Source organism: Sinohyriopsis cumingii, unplaced genomic scaffold (assembly GCF_028554795.1).
Source record: "Sinohyriopsis cumingii isolate HCF-2022 unplaced genomic scaffold, ASM2855479v2 utg000957l, whole genome shotgun sequence".
In the NCBI taxonomy this organism is placed as follows: domain Eukaryota; kingdom Metazoa; phylum Mollusca; class Bivalvia; order Unionida; family Unionidae; genus Sinohyriopsis; species Sinohyriopsis cumingii.
In genome coordinates, this window is record NW_028315947.1 from 1200209 (window position 1) to 1223683 (window position 23475).

Below are 23475 nucleotides of genomic sequence, written 5' to 3' on the forward strand. Positions count from 1 at the left end.
TGAGGTTGAAATTCATCTTGCAAAGCCAAGTTTTTCAGTGCTATCATCAGCAACAGCAAAGTTAACATGATATAAGTCGTTGTCGTTCAGGAATATCCCCACATAAAAAAAAAATATTTTCTGAACATTTCCATTATATTTGCATCTCCCACAAATTTTGCACTAATCTTATAAACTGCTAGTATTTTCTTGCCAGATGGTTTTTCATATCTGATGTGTATCACTGATCCTAGCATATTGCCAGCTATAAATTATAGTTGGGATGTATATAATTGTATTCTTGCTCATTTGCATTTTGTTTCATTATTCTTATAAGCAATTTATTTGTTCAATTGTTTGTTTTTTCTGAAACAAAAAGCATTTGAATTAATCAAATATAATATAACAATTATAAAGTTACGTGATATCATAAAAAAGCGTTACAGGAGAACCAAGAAAAATAGCCACCGCATTTGAGGGATACGATAACAGCTGTCGATTTGATAAACAAATAGTTCTAACAAACTTTAATTCGACAAATATTTTTCACCTGCTAGAACCAATTGGAAAACGTGAACTTGAATAAACATAACGCAAAAAATTGTTACAATATCTTGTTTTATTTACAAAAATTAATTTTTTCGAAGATGATGCAAATGCCGAAGTCACTAGCGATGAAATCGCTGAAACATTTATTACTGCAAAGTCCAGACGAGTTTTACTAGAAACTAATCTTTTAGTGCTCGATGATCAAATACAGCAGGAAATAAATTTAAAAAAATAGAAGAATACACTGCATTATGTTCAGGTTGGAAATTTGAATCAATATCAGAAATTTTATTTCACACGACGAAATATAATGTGTTACATGGTAGTTCTTATATAGATCTACCACATAAAATAGACAATGATGCGTCCACGTCAAACATTTTGATAACAAATTTTTTCAATGGGCTATTCTTTCCGCGATGTTTCCCGCAGAAAAAATTTTGATCGTGTTGAAAAGTATTTAAGTTACGTTACAAGATTAAATTTTACCAGAATTAAATTTCCAGTTGCAGAAATCAAATACCAAAATTAGAAAAGCAAAATTCTTTGATTTAAAAATTATAATCATAAACTAAAGATTCCGTTCGTTATTTACGCTGATTTCGAGTGCCTACTTCAACCTGTACATGAAATAAAATTATCCTAATATGTCAAGTACAAGAAAAACTCAGAACCATAGTCCATTTGGAGTCGCGTATAAAGTAGTTTGTTGCGGTAATCCAAGTTTATCAAAGCCGATTAAGTTATATGGCGGTCCTATCCAGCTCATTAGTTACTAGATCAGTTGATTAACGAAGGAGATGATATATTCATGTGTTTGAAAAGAATAACACCAATGAAAAACTTACAGCTCAGCAAAATTCTGATTATAACCAAGCAAAAGTTTGCCATTTATGCGAAAAAGGTTTTCACACAACGCAACCTGATAACAAAAAAGTTAGTGATCATTGTAGTTTGACAGGACAATATCGTGGAGCTGCTCATGATAGTTGTAATCTAAACTTTCATGCTCCAAATTTTATTCCTGTCATTTTATACAATTTTCGTGGATATGACAGTAATATTATTGTTGAAGCTGTTGGTGGTTCTGAAAAACACCTCGTTTAACGTAATCAAGTGTGTCGCAAATAAATTTGGAAAGTATATGTCTGTTACTGTAGTTTTATTGACAGCTTAGTTTATGGCAGCATCGTTAGATGAGCTGGTTAAAGGTTGTAGTGAGTTTAATAACCTTTAAGGTTGTTTCGGTAGAGAGGATGTCTCCAAATCAAGTTTATGAACAAAAAAGGAATATCTCTGTACTAATATCTTGACGATTGGGATAAATTTAATGAAACTTCTTTACCTGACGAAGAGAAATTTTATTCAGAGTTAAAAAACGAAAATATAACTGATGATGAATATGAATATGCTAAAAGAATTTGGAAAGAATTCGATTGTAAAAATTTGGTTATTATTATGATTTATTCTTGAAAACTAATGTATTGTTACTTGCCAATGTATTTGAGAGGTTAGAAAGGTTAGCTATAACAGGTATGGATTAGATCCATTTTGTTATTCTTCTGCGCCAGGATTATCGTGGGACACTCTACTTAAGTTTTGTGAAATATAGTTATAATTATTGACTGATGTTGATATGTTTAATTTTATTGAAAAGTGTATTAGTGGTATCAGCGTAATAACAGAGACATATTCGGAAGCAAATAACAAGTACATGAGCGAGCATAATCCTAATATGCCATCAAAACCTTTTATTTATTATGACACAATAATTTGTACGATCACGCAATGTCAGAAAAAATGCCATTTGATGGATTTTGTTGGATCACACCAGATCAATTTTTATCTGAAACAGAAAAAATACCAGAAGACGTTTCATATTCTGTTGAAGTTGATCTCAATTATCCTATTTCATTACACGATTTGCATAACGATTATCCGTTTGGTGTTGCATCAATGATAATCGACTATAGTTTATTATCTTGGGAACAATAAGCAATGGTATTATGAAAACAATATTCCGTGGTAAATAAACTTGTACCAAAACATTACTATACGCTCATCTTTGTTTTCTTCGTTACCTTTACAGTTTCAGAATTGGGCAGAATTTTCTCATATTGCACGGCTTTATATTGCGCGACCCGTTGGTCTAAATATACTATAGTTTGTATTAGGAATTACTTTATAAAATAAACTTTCTACATTCATGTGGTAGACGAATTATGTTTAAGTTTATTAGATTTTCTTGTATATGAACTAAAGAAGCTGATTCGTCTATTTGAAAATAAAAATGAACGATTATGACGAATTTACTGCGTCACAAATAAAACTTTCAAACAAGCGAACGAATGAAGGTGATATTAGAATATCTACAATAAACGTGAGAGACGAAGTATTGAAAATACCATTTAAATCATTTAAACAGTTATGTAGTACAAATGTTTGTAACTTTTCGTAAATGGAATGGTTCGGACTATGACCAGTGCTCTCTGTGGTATATTAAAATAGCATAGATAAAGATACTGAGGTCAAGGGCTGTCGCATATCTATCAGAGACGTACCATTTTATAAATCAAAGTATTAAATTTGAGAAACAATGCAACTGAAAGATTTAGTAGAAAAGTAAGGGCCATATAGCCAATAAGCCAAAACAACGAAGACTTTTATTTCCGCTGGCTGGCTTGACTGTCACACACCAGCTGCTTTGCAATTTTCCGCGTTAAAATGTTTTGATAACATGTTTCGGATTTAGACTAGCGAGAGACGACATTTAAGTCAATACATAGCTGGGTTATCTACAAAGAAAATGCAAATGACAATGCATAAACATGTCTTCTTTATCTGGCAATAAGAATGGCAAAGTTATAAGTGCATTTAATTGTGCATCTTGAATTTCCTCAAAATGTACTTAGTTCTAAAAGTTCGTATTACATCAGCTATGTCATGGATTCTAAAACTTGATTACACATCGCACAATTCCACTATTGTTTCGTCTAGATTCTCCTTACTACATTCAAAATGAAATGAATGCGATATTCCAAGGAGTCTGTTTTATAATTTCAAGTGAGAAAAAAAATCATATGTTTCCCACATTTTGATTCCAAACTATCAATGACAGAAAAGAAACACACTTGCAGTTGATTCAATGCTCGTCTCTCTTTGCTCAGATCACATGTACGTCGTGCGCAGTTGACACGGGTAATGAGTCATGTCCATCACAAACAGAACAGAGCTGAATCTGCTAAAGATTAAACAAATCCATCCATTCCAGAGCGAATGAAAAGTTGCTGCAATACGCATTCACTCACAATATGACTCTAATTTCAATTGTAAGTAGACCCAAACGACAATTCCTTTTTAAACTAGTGTCTAACGAGCGACGAAGTTCGAAATTGGCAATGACATTGTTATGTGCTTATTAATAATGTTATTGTGAATTGATGAATCTACTGATGCGTATTAAACAGCATAATGTTAACTACTTTGTTTCTTGTAGAGTATTTTCTAAAATTAAGCCGTAGGTAGAATAACAAAATAGAGTATTTTCTAAAATGAAGCCTTAGGTAGAATAACAAAATGAGTACATAATAAAACGATTACTGCATCTGTAAGAGAAAATATTAACTCGTTATGTCGGAGCCATACTGCTCTCACAATTTGATTAAATGTGAATAATAAAGGGGGACTGCAGAACAGTAAAAAAAGGTAACCGGTGAGATACCAGATAGCCTCAAAAATATGCTTGGATCACGCCTAGTAATGAAACCCTTCTAGATATGCATGATATAATCTCATATATATATATATATATATATATATATATATATATATATATATATATATATATATATATATATATATATATATATATATATATATGTATATATATTTCAAATCGATGTTAAAAATGGACCATTGAGTGAGATCAAGCATTTTTTGACAGACGCATGACAAACGAAGCATAGTGCACAAGCCTGTTTAGACTGACGCTAGGTGACTCAAAGTTGTACAACAGCTCTAGAAGCTTGAATTTGAATAAAGCTTGGTCGATATTGCCAATAAATTCTGTGTTGAAGTAAAAAAAACTCGAGGTAAAACGTCGTTCTTGTAGCCCCACGCCAGTTTGTTTTGGGGTGGGGATACAATGATTAACGCACAAAACGTATTCATCAGAAAAATCAGAAAATGATTAATATTACTCGAGCGCCCTCCTGCATGTGGTGTGAGGCTAATGAATGGAAGGCGCCAGCTTGATGCGGGTTGCATCCCGTATTCTTTTGGGCAGAATTAGTTGAGCAGAGATGAGGCAAATGGTTTCCGCTAAATTAGTATAAATCACCGCCCCTTCTTGGCATCAAGGATACTGAGGAGCACGGGCGGCAAAGTAATTATGGGATAACCAACCAAAATTTCAACCAACCTTGTCTCACACCGACAGCAACAATTCCTCCATGTACTAAAAATAGGAAACCGTTCTCAATCAGGGTTATTGGCCTCATTTTTTCACAGTAGACTCCAATGTTGAAAATCAGAAGTTAACCGAGCTATCACATTTTGTTATAGCTGATTCCCTTACGATTTCGCTGGAAAGCCAGAAGTGTCAAGTAATAAGAAAAATAACACTTAAAATTGATCATTATCTTGTATCATATTTCTGAAAAGTTCAGTAGGACAATCTTTGGCGCAAAGCGAATTTGTTGGAATATCCATTAATATATATATATTCTAAGTTCGACTGAGACACTTTGCCTACATCAATACATGCCAGGTTATTGAAAACCATTTTATCCTTAACTCTTTGCGTTGTTTTAGCTGCTATGGACAACACAAAGATGCATATAAACGTAAATCAGCCTTAGCTCGATGTGTAATGGATACTCACGATATATTGTCCTGAACAACGAAAGCCTTTCGTGTGCATTGTAAAGAAGAACATCTCTCGTACTTGAGAGACTGCTTTAAATGGAAACCCGAAGAAGCCTATCGCCTTAAACAGAAGAAATGCATACGCTTTCCTGAGGCTGGGAAATTTATGGAAGTCAAAGTTACACTTACCACAACTGGCAAATCATATCCCAAGGCAGCTAAATTGGAGTTGAATATCTCCACACATAAGGTCTGCTGTGTCCAGAGGGGTCAAAGCAAGTTCAAAAGTCTTGACGCTATCTAAATCCTTGCGAACAGCCACACACACCGAGAATAAAGCAACTAATTCCAAATAACAGCGTCAGAGTTTAAGGAAAAAGAACCCCACAGTTTAATCCAGTCAACAAAAAGGTCATGAAACCATTGGCCACGAGATCATAGAAAATGTGTAACTCATAAGATAACTCTACTACCTAGCAACCAGTTTGATCCGCATCACCCGAAGAGAGAGCAGCAAACAGGTAGTACTAATGGAAATACCAGCTATATACCAACTAAGAATGAATAGTAGAATCTACTAGACTACCGAATGGACCCCGCTATGCTATCAAATACTTTCATTCATTTAAAAGTATATAGATTGCGGACACTGGCGAATCTCCCGATATCGTAAAAGTAAAAGGGAAAATTCTCCGATAGTATTTCCACCAAGTTTATAAATGTCTGACACTATTACACAATGGAATCGCATAGTTTCGATTGAAATACTGATGGAGTCTTGTTTCTGATTGTATAATCTGACTAAAAGCTGTCTGTCTTCAGGAATATTTAGAATAAACAATAGTGCTTATGATAGAAATTAACAACCTAAAACAACTGTCAATAAATACAAATATTACTGATTCAGGATAGTCATAAAAACACTCCTCACACTTTATATTAATCTCAGTTCTATCTCCTCGCTATAACTAAACCATAGTCGTTATGTAACCGAATGGTAGATGACACAAATGAAATGAGCAGTTTAGCAGTATCTATTGTAACATTTAATTTATACAATAGTTTGGTTCTGTAACCATGCAACTAAACATCAATGTATGTTTACACAGTATGATTTTTATTCAGGTAAGTTTTGGAAGGCATAACGCAGTCTATATTACCTAAAGCCATTTCAATAAACACGCACGCACGCACACACGCACACACACAGACACACAGACACACACACACACACATACTGGAGTGACAGCATTGGATATGTCATAATAATTTTATTGATATACATAACCGCGAGTGTTGCTGTTGCTTCAATTACTACTTTAAACAAATGTAGGCATGTACACATGTACAAAGGTACACACATGCATTTTATTCTTGATGACTTAGATGTAATATATTTGACTTTGTTCCTGATGAAGGTAATAGTTACAGACGAGACAAGTGTCATATGATGTAGAAGGTAAAGACTATACAAAGGATATCAATATTTCACGAGTGAAATGGAAACATTTTATTGTCACGAATGACAATACAAAATGTTTTTACTTCATTCGTGAAATGTGTCCTTACATTTACTAAACGACAACCTTGATTATCTTTTCATTACATATTTTTAAAGACAAAACCTTTGATTTCCATGAATTTATTTGTCCATTCTGTGTCAGTACCTTTAACCGATGCATTACAACACCGATAAAAAAAAATTCCGAAATGTCAAAATACTTTTGAAACAGATAATTTTACAAACCGAATAATTCTTCAAACTGTGTATGTTTTATGATGGGAAAATGAAGAGTTTTTTATATTTATCGAAGATGCTGTTTGATACAATGAACACTCCTGGGGTGGCTGTACTATAACAACATTACAGAACGCTTCAGATGACTTCAGTGCGTTACATCATTAAACTACATATTTTTATGTTTGTGAGTTTAATTTAGCTGCTATTTTGTATTTTAAATATTTTTTCATGCAAAATGCGGATGTTGCATGTTGGCATTTTTGCAGTATTTCGGTAATTGCCGATGCACTCAAATTTAGATTATCCCTTAATTTCGGCTTGCAATCGACATTAATCAATACCTGACGTATCTTTTGTTTTCTGTCATAATTATGATTCGAACGACAGTTACAATTACTAATTAAGCGATTTCATTTCTATTTTTAATAAATAGTTTGTCTCAACAATGTGCACAATTTATCTTTGAGTGCAACAGTGCAACAGGTATACGATACTGTATAGGTGATAGATTGTCGAATAGCGACAGGACATGCCGGTTCAGTGACTGACAATTTTCATGACCCATGTAAAAAAATAATTATACGTAAGTTAATAATTGTAGGCCGGCTTTTATGGTTGGGACTCATTTTCAGGCATTCTTCATGGTGCCTATTTATTGATTATATAAAGGTATACTATAGAGACAGCATTCTTTGCACATTAGGGAAGAGAAAGAGGAGGAAGGTTTGAGAGAGAGACACGCAAATGAAGATGAAACCAAAACTAAAATAGGCATAAATATGGAACTAATGGTCTGAAGAACATTCGCAGTTACAAATATACTTACTAATGGAACAAGAAGTAATTCCGAAAGAGATATCGTCACTGTGGCAATACAAGTAGTATCGCACGTGTGGCAATATTAATATTTTTACACCGATATATTTCAATATCACATTTGCTGATAATAAAATATATCAAAATTAAAGAAAATATAGTTGCGAAAACGAACACATACACCCCACAACACACACAGTAGTATATATATATATATATATATATATATATATATATATATATATATATATATATATATATATATATATATATATATATATATATATATATATATATATATTTATGTATATATATATATATATATATATATATATATATATATATATATATATATATATATATATATATATGTGTGTGTGTGTGTGTGTGTGTGTGTGTGTGTGTGTGTGTATTTCCTTTTAATGAAAAATTTATACAACGAGTGGTATATCATTTATACAGCGTAATTACTATGCATATATTTTATTTATGCCACATACAAGTTTTCATTTTATATGGGAGATAAAACTGACGGCCATAAACAGTGCACTTTAGAGGAGTGAACTCTTCACAACCCCTTGTACGTATGTGCGCTCAAAGAAGAAGTTCTGTAGTGATTCAAAATGTCATGTACACTTCATTCATATTAAATCCTATATGTTTCCTTTAGCAATATTAAATGAAATGATAACACAAGGCTGATAGTTAAGATACAATTTTGTTTATAATGTGCATGCAAACATCGAATTTGCATTGTTTGTTGTCAGATCAGTATAGTAACAGGGCGGCCATTTGCATTTATAGCAACAGTACGATTCGAGCCAGAAACATCAAAATAATGAAGGAACAAGAGCTAATTAAGCAATTTAACCTTAACCACATTTCACTGATATCTTTTATGTCCATATATCGCTATTCCTACTGACTGTCATTGTCACTTTCAATAATATCCTAGGTTTCCGCTGTGTGGGCCCTGTTTGAGAATTCGCCTGTTGGTATCACGGTACCAATTGTTTTTCCATAGACCTTAATGCTAATGCTTGGAGAAATAAAAATATTTTCTATCCTACTTTAGCGTGCATGTCACACTTTTCTGAAGAGCAGTGTTAGATTGTCAATTTGACAAGGACAAAACCAGGCAACTCCATTGCATTTAAGAGAGATACCTCTGCTGGAACTAGACAGGGGTAAGAGTTATCTAGTCACAACAGACACAGTTTCAGACATTTTAAAAAAAATCATAAAAAATACAAAATATCATCTAGATAGGAATTAACATAATCTCACATGTTGCCAGGAGGCACAACCTTTTTTAAAGCCTAACAGAAAGTACAACTCTTACATAATGCACCAATCACAGCTAGTTTTGTTGTTTATTTCGAAATACAATGTTCTCTACACCTTAAGCCACGCCCACCTGGACTTGCGCAATTGGTACCGTTATACCTGTTGAAAGAAGTTGACCCAGTTAGGGATCTCGTTCACGTTTTGCGGGAGGTTCATAACAACCATATTTTGTACGGTGATAAATGATAAGTAGAATGGGTTGCTGATAATTTTATTCTTTCGAATATTACACGTTTGGGAACTTGATATACATCAGTCTGTTGATGTGCAGTTGGATATTTGTTTGTTGTGGGGGTGCGGATTGACAGCATCGTTACTTGGGTGGCCGGTGTTGCTCAGGTAATTCAAGTACGTCTGTTGTTGTTTGTCACTAACGTTTGAGTAGCTGTTTATAGACTGTACATTTTTGTGGCCTGAACTTTGCATGATATCAATTGGGGGGAATATTTTTGTATCTTAACTTCTGAATTAGGTACTTTCGGCTACTAGTAATTGTTAATTTCTTTCTTTCTGTAATATTTGCCTTTTCTTTCATTTGGTCATGACGCATTCAAGTTTTTTAATTCCAACGACTTGTTTCCTAAACAATTTTGGGTTTGTTACTGAGATTGGCATATTGTTGGGCGCAATATAGAAAGGATCTTCACCTTGGAAAAAAGTCTTCCGGTCTTAACTCAGCATACCATTTGTAGATAGCAAGTGGATCTCTCTCTTTGTTGTTTTTGTTTTCATACATCTTAGGATTAATATCCCTGATGTCCTTAACCTTTTCTCCTGTTCTTGTTTTTTCTGCCTTTCATTGAGTTCGAGATACTCGACGCTATTCACATCTTTCTTTAATGTAACATCCCCCCTTTCAGATTGTATTGTTCAGTCACTCCGCTCAAACCAAAATGCACAGAGTTGTTAAACCACAATGTTTTAACTACGGCTTCAGGTGTTTCCATCCCCATTAGCTTTTTAGCTATACAAGGCATTTATTTCTTCGTCTGTGATCGGTTGACTCCGATTGCGTTTATTTCCTTTTGTTTTAGATTTTAAATATTTGTGCTTAGCCCGAAGAGCATCCTTTGTTAATGGAAAATATTTGTCTAATTCTCTCATGATTGAACTTGCATATTTCTTGACTTTTAGGTGGCGATCAATGGAGCTGATGATGCTTCTTAAGCAGTTCGGTTCAAACTCAGATCCATCTTTTCTCCTAACACTGAGTATAAAACCAGCCAGGTGCTGATCCAATTCAGATGGGTGTATCTTGGGTACATTTCTGAATTCATATTTTGACTGCAAGAATTATGTTACTAGTCTTACATCAAAAAGTGTCTTTTTTAAAGTGTTTGCATTGTGCTTACTTTCTATAAATTTCTGTATATCATCACGCTCATGGTGTACAAATCTGTCTTCCCTAACACAATAATCATTTTCATTTACAAATGACTCAGCCATGTTTCTATCAAACTCTCCAATTAACTCACAGTTTAGCAGATTAAATATTGCTTCATAATCTTGCTACTTATCTGATGTCATTGTGTTGTTTTTCCACAGAGTTGCAGTGTTTAATTTTTGCCGGAGGGAGCGAATCGAAATAGCTGTGTTGACAGAGATGACAGCAGACGACTCAGGGTGGAGCTCAATAATATTTATTTCCTGGATTTAAGTATGTTTTTTTATATGTATAAATGTTATAGTTTCTATAACAATAAGTTAGACGAAAATCATTTTCTTGTTAATTCTTCCTTTTTAGATGTAATATTCCTAGAAAGTCATATCCATGTTTAGAGAGTATAATAGGTATAAAAACATCTTCATTATCCGTATTCATATGCCATGGGTAAATCACAATTTGTTATACCAATACTACTGGTATATCAAGTTGCTTTATGACAACACTTCAAAGGCCATGTTATTTTTAATGTATGTGGTATAAACAAATAAATAAATAAATAAATAAATGAATAAATAAATAAATAAATAGAAGAGTGAGCTAACCAAGGAGGAAATGTCAGAATAAGGTGTGGAAGGAGACGCACAAGTGTTGATGGAATAACCCAAGCAATCAGCAATAAGCTAGAATAAGATGAAAATAGTATGGCTGAAGATGACAGGAAGCAGTTCGCAGCCATTTTACAAAGTTCCAGACCATATTATTGGAACAACTTTACAGGGTAGTATCGAGATAAAAATGCCTACCCTCAAAACGATTGTTTATGCAGTTGGGAAAGATAGATTTGGGCTTGTGAGAGAGAAGGGCCGAGATGTGAGTATGCTAATGCCAAACAGAAGGTAACGATTACGGGTATACGGAGGGAGTTAAATCTGCTTAGGAAACGGTTCAGAAGAGCAAGCGAAACGGAAAAGGAGACCAGCGGAAGGATCAAGAGGAAGAGGAAAGGGAAGAGCAAGACACTAGCGGCCTTTATATCCAATCCATAAAGATTCAGTTCAACCTTGCTGGAGAGACAAAGGTCTGGAAAGTTGAAGTAGAAGAGTTTTTTAAAGTTAACATTTGGATCATCAGAGAGAAGAGACTCTTGGAAACTGTAGCAGAGTCGCCAAGAAAACTTCTAGACATAAACCGACCTGTAAAGAAGTCCACTATGTTGTGAAGAGAGCTCAGCTCCAGGCCCATTGGAATATCATATAATATGTACAAGAAAAACCCGAAGCTGTTGAGACGTTGGTTACATATCCATAGAGTGTGGAGGAAGGGGACCTTTCCAGGTTGTTGGCAACTGGCTGAATGTTGCTTAGCACCAAAGTAAAATACAAGACCATTGATCGTGCAATTTAAAACAATCTCACTACGCGGAGAAGATCTTCTATATCCTGACAAGTCATATCACAGCATACATGATAACAGATATAAAAACAATTCTGTCTAAAAGGGTGGAATTACATTATTTTCTGGTTGTGTAGAACATACCAGAACCGTGATCCTGCTGCTGCGTGTAGTCAGATTAACCGGACAGACCTGACAATCGTGTGGCTTGACCTAACCAATACTTACCGTTCAATATCCCATCTACTGATCGAGCCAGACTTACATCGCTACCATGTCTCTAACCATGGCATCAAGTTGATCAGGAGCTACTTCAACAATATACACTTGGGATTCTCAAATAACAAGTTGGCAACTACATGGCTAAACCTGGAAAAGGGCATTGTAACTGGGTGTACTATCTCAGTATTTGTTTTGTGTTAAGAACGAACCTCATCATCAAAGCTGGTGAAAAAGAGTCCAGAGGTTCCAAACCAGAGTCAGGCATTCATCTCCCTTCCAACAGAATGTTTATGGATAATATGACAATAACAACACAGACCCCATTCCATACTAGATCGATTCTCAAAGTCTTAGATGAGAAAATTGAATGCGCAAGAATGAAGTTTAACCCGAAGAAGTCCAGGCGTTTGGTGGTAAACAAGATGAGTGTCCAAAACCTGTGAAGACTAACGATTGCTAATTATTTTACTTTCTTCAAATTATTTTTAATTTAAGTGATTCTTTTCCCTGGAAATACTTATGTTCTAAATTAATCCTTGGAGAAAGATATTTATCGAAACTTATACAGAATTAAAAAACTGTAATAATATTTTCTGTTATTGAACGAAAGACTGTTAATACTGCAGCACTTCTCTGATTATCAATGACGTTATCGTCTTCCATTTTGGCTTTCATCGGGATTAGAACTCAGTTTCATTCAGCACGTTTTACTATTAGCACTTCTATTATTATTATTTTTGGATTTGATTCGAAAAACGGTCAGTTTTTTTTCTTCTCAGGTTTCAGTTTATATTTTAGAGAAATAAATTATTTGTTAAATTTTACAAAGCTTGTTGTATTCACTCTTTTCTGTTACTTTTTGTAAGAGCCTAGATTCGTAATAACATGCATTTACGAAGACTGGTTGGTTTTCCTTCATCATTTACCAGTATTGGGTTATATGGCAGAACCAACAAACTTCAGCTGCCCCTGACATCCTTGGTAAAGGAATTCAAGGTAGCAAAAACAATACTTCTCCTGACCTTAGGGATTCGATAGACCAGAAAATAACCGCACTTTAGTAAGAATTGGAACAAATTGGTTAGTGATTCAAGCAGTGGACCAGGAAGAGAGCCGGCTAAGGCATAGAGTTGTTGTAGGTTCAACAAACGTTGGGAGGACCATAGTTACGAACAACGCAAACATGGAAGAATACAAACAAAGTTGATAGAAGAAATAGAAGATCCGTAGGGCAGAGGACGAATCAAGATCAGCATAGGCAGCCCAAATGAGAATCCAGGCAATATGGACTAAGTGGTCACCGTCAGAAAGGAAACAAAACTGGGCAGATATATGGAGATATAAACCATTGGATGTGCAATTTATACTACGATCGGTGTATGACCTCCTACCATCACCAGCCAAACCAGTGCTGTGGAAACTCTTAGAAGACCCATCATATCAACAATGTTAAGGAACATGAACACCCGCTCACATATTATCAGCATGCCAGGTTGCGCTTGTCCCAAAGTCGCTACAGGTGGAGACACAACAAAGTACGAGAGAGATGGATAATATCCTTAAAAAAGAAAGGCGGAACGAGATATAGTCCCAAACAAAACAGGCCACCAGTTGATCAAGTTTGTTAAAAACGGGACAACAACAAACAACCGCAACGGCAGAGAGTGCAGGACTGTTGCAGGAAGCAAAGTCATGGTAGATGTCTGTCGACTTGAGCAGGAAACTGATATTTCATGACGACGTTCAGACATCCCTCCACCCTGAAGTTGTCATGAGGTCGCCAGCTGCAACGAAAATGATCTTGATGGAATTTACTCTGTCGTGGGAAGAGAGGACAGAAGAGGTTCGTGAGAGAAAGAGGACACAGTTCAAACAGTTGGTAGAGTCTTGCACATGCAGATGATGGAAAACATGGTTGTTCCCTGTGGAAAAATTGTTGTAGAGGAATTTTTCGGACCAGTCAGCCAAATGATGCTCGGTGCATTGGGAAAAGGAATGGCACGCAAAACAGATATGTAAGTATTGGGCAAGTCCGCAGAGAGAGCATGTAGTTGACTCTGGCTCAGACGTGATGACATAATATGACAGCCATCACAGACAGCTGTACCTAATCACTTTATTTATTTGAACAGGTGATATAACGTTTTGGCCTATTTCGGATTTAATTCGCAATACTGTAAGTTCTTTCTAAAGTTTCACTTTGTACTCTATGGAAATACATTATTTTGCTGAATTTTACAACAATATTTGGTTGTTTGCTCTTTTCTTTTATTATTTTTAAGACCACATAGTCGCGATAGAAAACTTGAACACCTATGGGATACGAATGTTTCTACAATATTAGAAAACTTTGTTTCTGAAATTAAATTTACTTAGTTTCAGAATTTAGTAAGTCCCAGTTTTATTCTACATGTTAGAGAATTCAATAATGAAACGAACAAGCTTTCACAATGTCATCTGAAGTGGAGAACTTTATTTTAAATCCTACCCTTGTAAATGGATGAATTACTTATTAAATGCCAGATAATATGATCTCTCTGAAGCGATGCTTTCTTTGACGAATCAAGAAATATATTTTAAAAAATTGTCCAATATTTGGCAAAAAATACTTTTTGGGATAAAAGTGTTTTTGATTACTAAGTCTCTACCTGGCTCTGGCATAAACGTATTGGACATGAAATTAAAACACAAGACAGAAATAGAGGTAAAAAGCTTGTGCTTCAGAAAGAAGAAAGACGAATGCAGTAGCGGAAAGAGAAAGAAAAGAAACAAATGCAATTTGGAGAACGAGGAGAGGGAGAGAGACAATACAACAACAAAAAGAAGAAACATAATTGCATCTGAAAAAGGAAACATAGAAACGTTGATATAGACTGAAAAATAAGCAACATAGTCAAAACAGAGATATTCCATAGGGTTTTATTTCTAAGAGGCCATGGTCAAAGTCATATATTGAAAGCAAATATTTTTTGTTGGGTTTAATAGACTCCAGCCTGATGTTGTTCAAGAGAATAAGGAACCATTCATTTCCTAATGTTCTGTATCACTTATGAGTGATTCGCTAATAATATCCTTATTACAATTTTAAGGACCACATGAGCTTATCAGGGACTTTTTTATCAGGTTATTTACCGTTTTCTGAAACGTCTTCTTTAAACGAATATGTTCTTAATCAAGGAGCAGATGTTCCTCTCCACTGTGTAAATTTGTCATCAGGCGTAGTGTTAGGACACGTGGCGGTGGGGACAGTGTCTTCTTTACCTGAGGGTATTCATTTATTATTAGGCAATGATCTAGCTGGAGATAAGGCTGTGGTTAAATCATTTATAACTGACAAGCCTTATTTGGATCATAAATCGTTCCTATTGAAATGAAATGCCTGATTTATACTCCGAGTGCGCAGTTGATAGAGCTATGACAAAGAATGCTCTTGAAAATGATGTTGATCAGGAAATTATCCCTTTAGCTAACTCATGTATTGGTCAAGCGTTTGATAAGGTAAGTTTTACTCCTTGTTTGTATCAGTCAAAAGGTATTGGTCACAGAGATCCTCGCTTTACTACTCATTCTCCTTATTCTAATCAGGGTGACAAACGATAATCACTCATTGTCGAACAGGAACAAGATCCTGAGATATCCTGTATGTTTCAGACAACTGTTAGCGACAGTGAAGCCAAAGAAATGCCTATTTGTTATTTTGTGGAAAATGGAGTCCTTGTGAGATCAACAGAGGTACCTGCTTATGATGAGTGTTCAGTTTGATATCAACTTGTTGTTCCTGATTATAGACAGGAAATACTTAGTCTAGTCCAAAGAAAACCCTTGGATGATCATTTAGGGGTCGGTAATCACGAGATCTTCGATCACTTTTATTAACCGAAAATTATAAGTGTGTGGTGTTTGTAAATACTGTAGATATTGTTATACTTGTTAAATGTTAGAAAACTTCAATCCGAAGATACTTAAGGCTCACCTGCAACCTATTCCTGCATTATATGAACCATTTAGCAGAATAATAACAGATGGTCTCTTGCATATATCAAGTCAGGCAACCAGTACTTGTTAATCATAATGTGTGCGTCCATATGATTCCCAGAGGCAGTTGTTATGTATATTTAATTTCTGTGAACAACTAATACATAGTTAAGATGTACCGGCTTAATATCAAGATCATTATCAATAGAAGTAAATATGTTTATTTTGGTCTATGTTTAGGTCATTGGAATTTACCTTGTTTACCTGACTTAGTCAATGTTCTGTATTGTAATTTTAGAAATATATGTCTTATAACAGCTAATATTTTTATTTTGTATAAACCAGGCTCATTCTAGAATGTTATTTTCCATAATATAACAGGTTTGTTTTAGACAATGCTAATTGGGACCTAAGGCCAAGTAGACGACTATATAACCTGGTCACTGAGGGGAACATTCATTCATGCTTTAAGTTCTAGCACAATCAAGTTGTATTATGTGTTGTGTCCAGTATTATTTTGTGCTGGAAACTATTTTCTTCAATTTTGTTTTCTCATTCAAGTGATTATTTTCTCTGGAAATATACAAGTACTATGATAAAATTCTTGGATAGAGAAATTCATTGAAATTTATAGTGAATTCAAACCTCGAATAATATTACTTTCATTGAACAAAAGACTGTTAGTGCATAAACACTCTACAAAAGACTACTACCTGCCACAGATGCATCTTCTCAATTGTCCAATTTTATGTCTGGAATTTTTCAACAAGTTATGTCTATCATCATGAACAACAAGGGCCTTTAGAAAGATTTCATCAAAAGTTGAAAAATATGATTTGGTCATATTGTATTGATACTGGAAAAGATTGGGACGAAGGTGTTCACTTACTTTTGTTTGCAGTTAGGGAACCAGTTCGAAAATATTTTGGATTCAGTCCATTTCAATTAGTTTTTGGACACACTGTGCGTGGACCATTGAAGTTGTTAAAAGAGAAACCTCTTTCAAACGAAGGGACAGAAATAAATTTTTTTGATTATGTTTCCGATTTTAAGCACAATTTGTCAAAGTCTTGTAAGGTTGCAAGAACTAATTGGTACTCTATTCAGTGAAAAATAAAAATAAGGTCTTTTAAAAAAAAACGAAGGAAATGATTCTTTCAGGCTGGTGATTCAATTTTGGCTCTCTTGCCCATACCATAAAATCCTCTTCAGGCTAAGTACTATGGTCCTTACACGTATGAAAAGAAAGTAAGTGATTTAATTTATATCATCAATACTCCTGAGAGGCGAAACAAAAACAACTTTGCCATATAAACATGTTAAAGGAGTATGTCGTTAGAGATTGCCAGGTTGATCATGCAATTAATCTAGTTGTACCTGTCCATCATAGTGAGGATTTAACTGATGGAATGCAATCGGTCTGTAGTGACTTTGGAATAACAATTTTTCGGAATTCAGAAATAATGAATAATATGGACCATAAACTTTCACATCTTCAGCAACAAGAACAGAATGAATTAAAACAGCTGTTATTTGAATATGAACACTTATTTCCAGACATTCCTACCAGAACAAGTCATATCTACCATGAAATTGAAATTGTTGATTCCACACCTGTGAAACAGCATCTGCATAGGATGAACCCTCTCAAAAAGGAATGTTTGAAAACAGAAATTCAGCTTTTGCGAGAGAATGATTTCATAGAACCGAATAATAAGTGACTGGCGTTCAACATGTATACTTGTACCGAAGCGAGACAATACTTTCCGCATGTGCACAGACTATAGAAAGGTTAATAGTGTGACTAAAACAGATTAATTACCATTGGCAGGAATGGACGAATGCATAGATACAATTGGAAATGCAAAATATGTCAAACAGTTTGTCATTTTGAATGATTCTGGCAATATTCCACTAACGGCAAGAGCAAATGAAATTTCGGCATTTATGATTCTAGACGGACTTTATCATTAAAAACGGATGTCGTTTGGAATGAACGTTTAGCCTTGTACTAATCAAAGTTTAATGAACATGATTAAATCTGGTCTAGACAATTGTGACGCTAACATCGATGGTATCATCATCTATAGCCACACTTGGAAAGATCACTTGGAGACGATTCGGAAAGTCTTTGATAGACTCTTTGATGCAAATTGGACCATTAATTTAAGTAAAGGTGAGTTGTGCCGTGCTATATTACATTCCGAACACATAACATGGAACAGGACTAATTAAATATGTACAAGGTGGTGTGAATGCTTTCTCTCAATTACCCATGCCTATCAGTAAAATAGCAACTGATGCGAGTTTTGGGTATGGCTAGATATTACCAGAATGTTTCCTCCAATTTTCCATAATTGATGAAACCCTGACTAATAAGTTAACCACGAAAACGAAGTTTCACTGGGCTGACAAAGGTGAGTAGACTTTTGATAAGTTTAATATCTGAACATGGCGTTAATCAAATATTGGTTAGTAATACATAACTCGGGTCGGGAAACAGTCCTGGAAAGTCATTATGATTTTTATCACAAAATGTTTATGTTACGAAAATATTGGCAAACGTTCCTTTAGCGCCTACATTCTCGAAAGTTTGTTCATGCCCTCTTTATGTGATTTAAAATCTACTGGTCGAAAATGACAATAATGCCCGTTATACTGTTTGCGATGGGTGGTTGTACGATGCCAAAAGATGCCAATTTATCGTACTCAACAAGAAAACAAATCCGAGAATCAGATTCAAATGTAAGCACGTGTTTATAGAATGTGTCCGATCCTGAATTGTACACTGGAATGATATTTGAATGCTTTTTGTCTACAATATTCTGTGGCAGAGGTTTTAACTGAAACAATTAAAAGAAGGAATTGAATGTTTTGAATACAGCCAAATGATACTGGCTGCAGCGTTCACATGCATGTATAAAGCTTGCACAAAATCGCTTAAGAATGGCAACATGTTCACGAACCAAGTTATCCTAATATCAATAGGTTTTTGCAGCATTTTCGTACAAGTTTTTTATGATTGCATTAGACAATAAAGTAATTAAATGCAGTTACTACGACTATTCTGATTACGCGTCTGTCTTCAAACTACACTTGCTTTTAACTGACTTCTGGCGATTGTGTGAATCACCATAATATGTTCCTTGCTTACTAAGGTAATGATTAAGTTCATTATCAGAAAGTATGATAGTGTCATGTATATTTCTTTTGCACTGTTTGTTAGTTTTCTTTAAAAGAAAATATATATGTATTTCATTATATGATGTGGGTAACAAGACATTGTATTTAGTGGCTGACCTTGTCCAAAATCAGTAACAGTTTTGGTAAACAATGTTTTACTTTCTTTTTCTCAGAGTGTGGATCATTATCTTAAGCTGACTTACGGACGTTTCTTTTTTTATAGCTAGACTACGTGATGATTGTCATATGTTGTATTGTGATTTTGGTGATGGACTTTCTAATTATAACTAAGATCCTGTTATTTCTTAAAGAATAATGTACATTTAACCCTCATCCTGGATTTAGTTTGTCATATAACTGATGTTTTTGCTTAAAGTCTGTCATTCGTGGTTTAAGGTCTAACATGAACAATATTTATTATTGTTGTGTCCAGCCGTACATTTCGGCTGGAATTTATTTCTTCCAATTATTCAAGTGATTTTTCCATGGAAAAACAAGTGCTCTGATAACATTCTTGGAAACAGAGACTTGGACTTATGGTGAAATACAAACAAAATTATGTATTCTCGGACTGTGTTATTGTGATCCAAAAAAAAAGACTGTTGGCACATCAGCAATATACAGGTCACCAAAGACATATCAGCACGTGCAGCACTTAACTAAATATGGTTTTCCACTAAAGTTTATTCACAACTTTAAACTATTAGGACTTGTGTCTCTAATTGTATGATTATTTCTGGATTTAAATCACAAAACCGTAGGTTCTTTTTTTTTTTTTCATTTCACTTTGTGTTCTGGGGAAATAAATTATTTGTTGAATTGTATAAATCTTGTTGTTTTTCGCTCTTTCATGTTACTTATTTAAAGAGTAGAGACTGGTGACAGATGGAATGGATTCTACTTTGTCTGTCCAAACAGATTTAATTCAACGGGGATCTGAAAGATTTTCTGTCAAGGCGATCATTAACAAATGGATACGTCCGTTCATATATGTGACTTTTGACTCAGGCAAGTGATGTTCCTTTGCTTTTTTTGGATTTTGTAGGCTCAAGCCCAAGAATCATCTAGTTAGTTGCATCAACACTGAGGTTACGCTTTCGCTTATAAATTCTGTATTTCGCGGTTCTTTGCTTTATCTTGGTCAAACGATTTTACAGATTGATATTTGCCTTGATTCATTTTTCCCCCGAGTGCGCTATGTGTAATATCAAGGGACATAATTCAGTATGAAAGCTAATAACCCGTTAGTAATGTATGTTTAAATTGTCAGAATATTGTGCACAATTGCAAGGTTGAATTGCAATAAATTCAAAAACAATTATAAAAGAGATAAACATGCGCAATTTAAAGAATTAGATCAGAATGTCAGAATTAAGAAATGATTCATCGGAACAAGCATATGTAGATTTTGAAAGACCATAAGGCAGCGCTCAGATCTTTAAATATTTAAATCGATTTCGTTCTGTTATAATTTGCTGGAAAAAATCTAATCCGGGTATAGGTAGCAATGCCAACAATATCGAGATACACATTGAGCACGATACCATGCCTACAAAGCAGGCAGCAGGGAGTAAGGGTACCATGAAGGCTGCCACCTAAGCCAAGGCCCAGCTAACTGGGGTCAGAAAGAAGAGGAGGCGGAATCTAAATCTATAAAGTCTTGAAGCAAATGCACCCAGACAGACGTATCTCCAGCAAAGCTATGTACATCACAGCTTTGTTTTCGAGAGAATCGCTGCCGAAGCTTCAAGAATGGCCCACTACAACAAGCGTTCTACAATCACTAATAGAGAAATTCAAACAGCTGTACGTCTTCTCCTTCCTGGTGAGCTTGCTAAACATGCAGCACGCGATGGCACCAAGGTTGTTACCATGCATAATAGCAGCAAGTAATCGTTGAGTTTACCCGGAAAACAACAGTAAGTATTGGTGAAACTTAACATTTTTTACCAGCTACGTGCTGTGACGGAGTCATATGCAATCATAACGATAAGTAGGCCACACAGTATTCAGTCTATAGAAACTGGAACAGTAATACTGAAACTTAACAAGGAAGACATTAAAAGAATCCCAACTTTTTTTGCATACAAGTATTTAGAGCAGCAACATAGTATAAGGGATGTCCTTACCATAGGAAATGCAGCAAATCTGGAAACACAAGACATGACCCGCGAAATTGCAAACACGAAAATAAAAATTCATAAAAAGAAATGATGAAACACAAGAACAGACGGAAAAGACAATAGAAATACCGATACAACTAGAAGAAAATAAACACAAGAAAAGATTATACTTTAAACAGCAAACGCGATATCCAGCAAGAAGAAACGAAAGAAAGAAAAAAAACAAAAGAAAAGAAATCTGAGGAATCAAGAGAAAATACTAACAAAGAAAGAAAGAAGAACTATTATACGCTATCTATAGATACTTCAGTCACCAGCTACAAGAAGAAAAGAAAACCAAATAGACGACCAAGAAATGAAGATATACAAGATAAGAGAACTAGGTGTAACAATAGATCCCGACACACAAGAATGAATGCTACCCCGGCACCGAAAGATTAACCATCCAACCATTGACAGTACGAGGTTTAGATTAGAGGTTGTTCGGATCTTACCTTTTGATCCAGGAATATCCTAAATGGAATCGGGTCACAACAAGTACTTCCAGTTCAGTACCCACGAATGTAGTTCTAGTCTATTTTTAGAACCTTTTTCCTCTCTCATTTTGGTGGTGATAGAAGAGTTTATTTATGCATGTTTTGGTAGGAATTTAAATGTAATTGTTTATTCTTGAGAATATGAGCTCAGGGTGTGTGTGTGTCCGTGTGTATTTAGGCGAAGTGCACAGTGAGTAATAAAGCCATGGTGATGATCCGGATGTGAAATCTGTGTTATGTTTACATGCTGCTCTGTTGATAGTCCAGCATCTCAAAAAAGAGCAGGTCAACCTTTGACAAGAACTTCACCGTGAAGTCATCTTTGAAGGTATTTTAGATTAAAAACATGTGACTTGTATTGATTGTCACACAGTGGAAAGGTCAGTACTGAGAAACAAATGTGGAGAATATATAGTAAAATTAAGTGTGTTATATGGCCTGTCCGTGCAGTATTGGAGTAAAGTTTAAATTGGCATAAAATCTTTATTATTAATGATAGACACGTGAAATTTGAATATGTAATGTATATTGACTTTGAAAATATAAGAATGAAATGAAAATAAAATATATTTTTTATTGTAATAATTTAAATGAAATTTTAAAAAATTACAAAATTAAACATTTTGTCCCCAAAATGCACATATATAATACTTTTGGGGAATGATATTAAATTATATCAGCATGTATTTATTCCTACACCATATACAAGCTCCAATGTTGGATAATTGTCAAATTTGGTCACAGAAAATATATTTTTAAGTCAAAATAAGACCTTCATTTAAAATACACGAAGACAAAATTCTATTTTGTATTGGTCATTCAAACTATTTATTAGGGGTCCAAGCAGGTAATTTATGTGTTCATGATGGGGTTACTTCCTGAGTAACACATATCTTCTTGTATAGCCTTCAGTAATTGTTTATAAACAGTTATAAGGTATTTAGTGAGAGGACAGAGATACAAACTTTATAATAGAACCTACTCAAGTTGTCTACTAAATCATTTTTAACCGTCCAAGAATGAAATACAGGTCAAAGGAATAAAATATACTTTTCCCAGGTATATTTACCATTGGATGTAAGAAAACAGCAAAATGATGTAAGTTGAACACAAAATGCATGCCATTTTATTGTTCAGTTTGGTTAAGATATTGATTGGTGTAGTGCGGCATTGTGGGCTATATGATGTTATGGGAATTCTAATGATCCATCTTGCTTTATGCATTATTAATTACTAATAATATTTGTTAACCGACACTCTAAAGATTACATAAGAAATATCCAAACAGATTATTTGAATTTAACTTTGTACATTTGATCTTAACATGATTACATATCCCACACGAACTAATATCCATAT

General features: G+C 34.6%; 1 pseudogene; it reads left to right on the forward strand.

Moving 5' to 3' along the window:
* The first annotated feature begins 21002 nt into the window (after positions 1–21002).
* On the forward strand, positions 21003–21350 carry LOC149772952 (histone H2B-like; annotated as a pseudogene).
* Positions 21351–23475: the final 2125 nt, after the last annotated feature.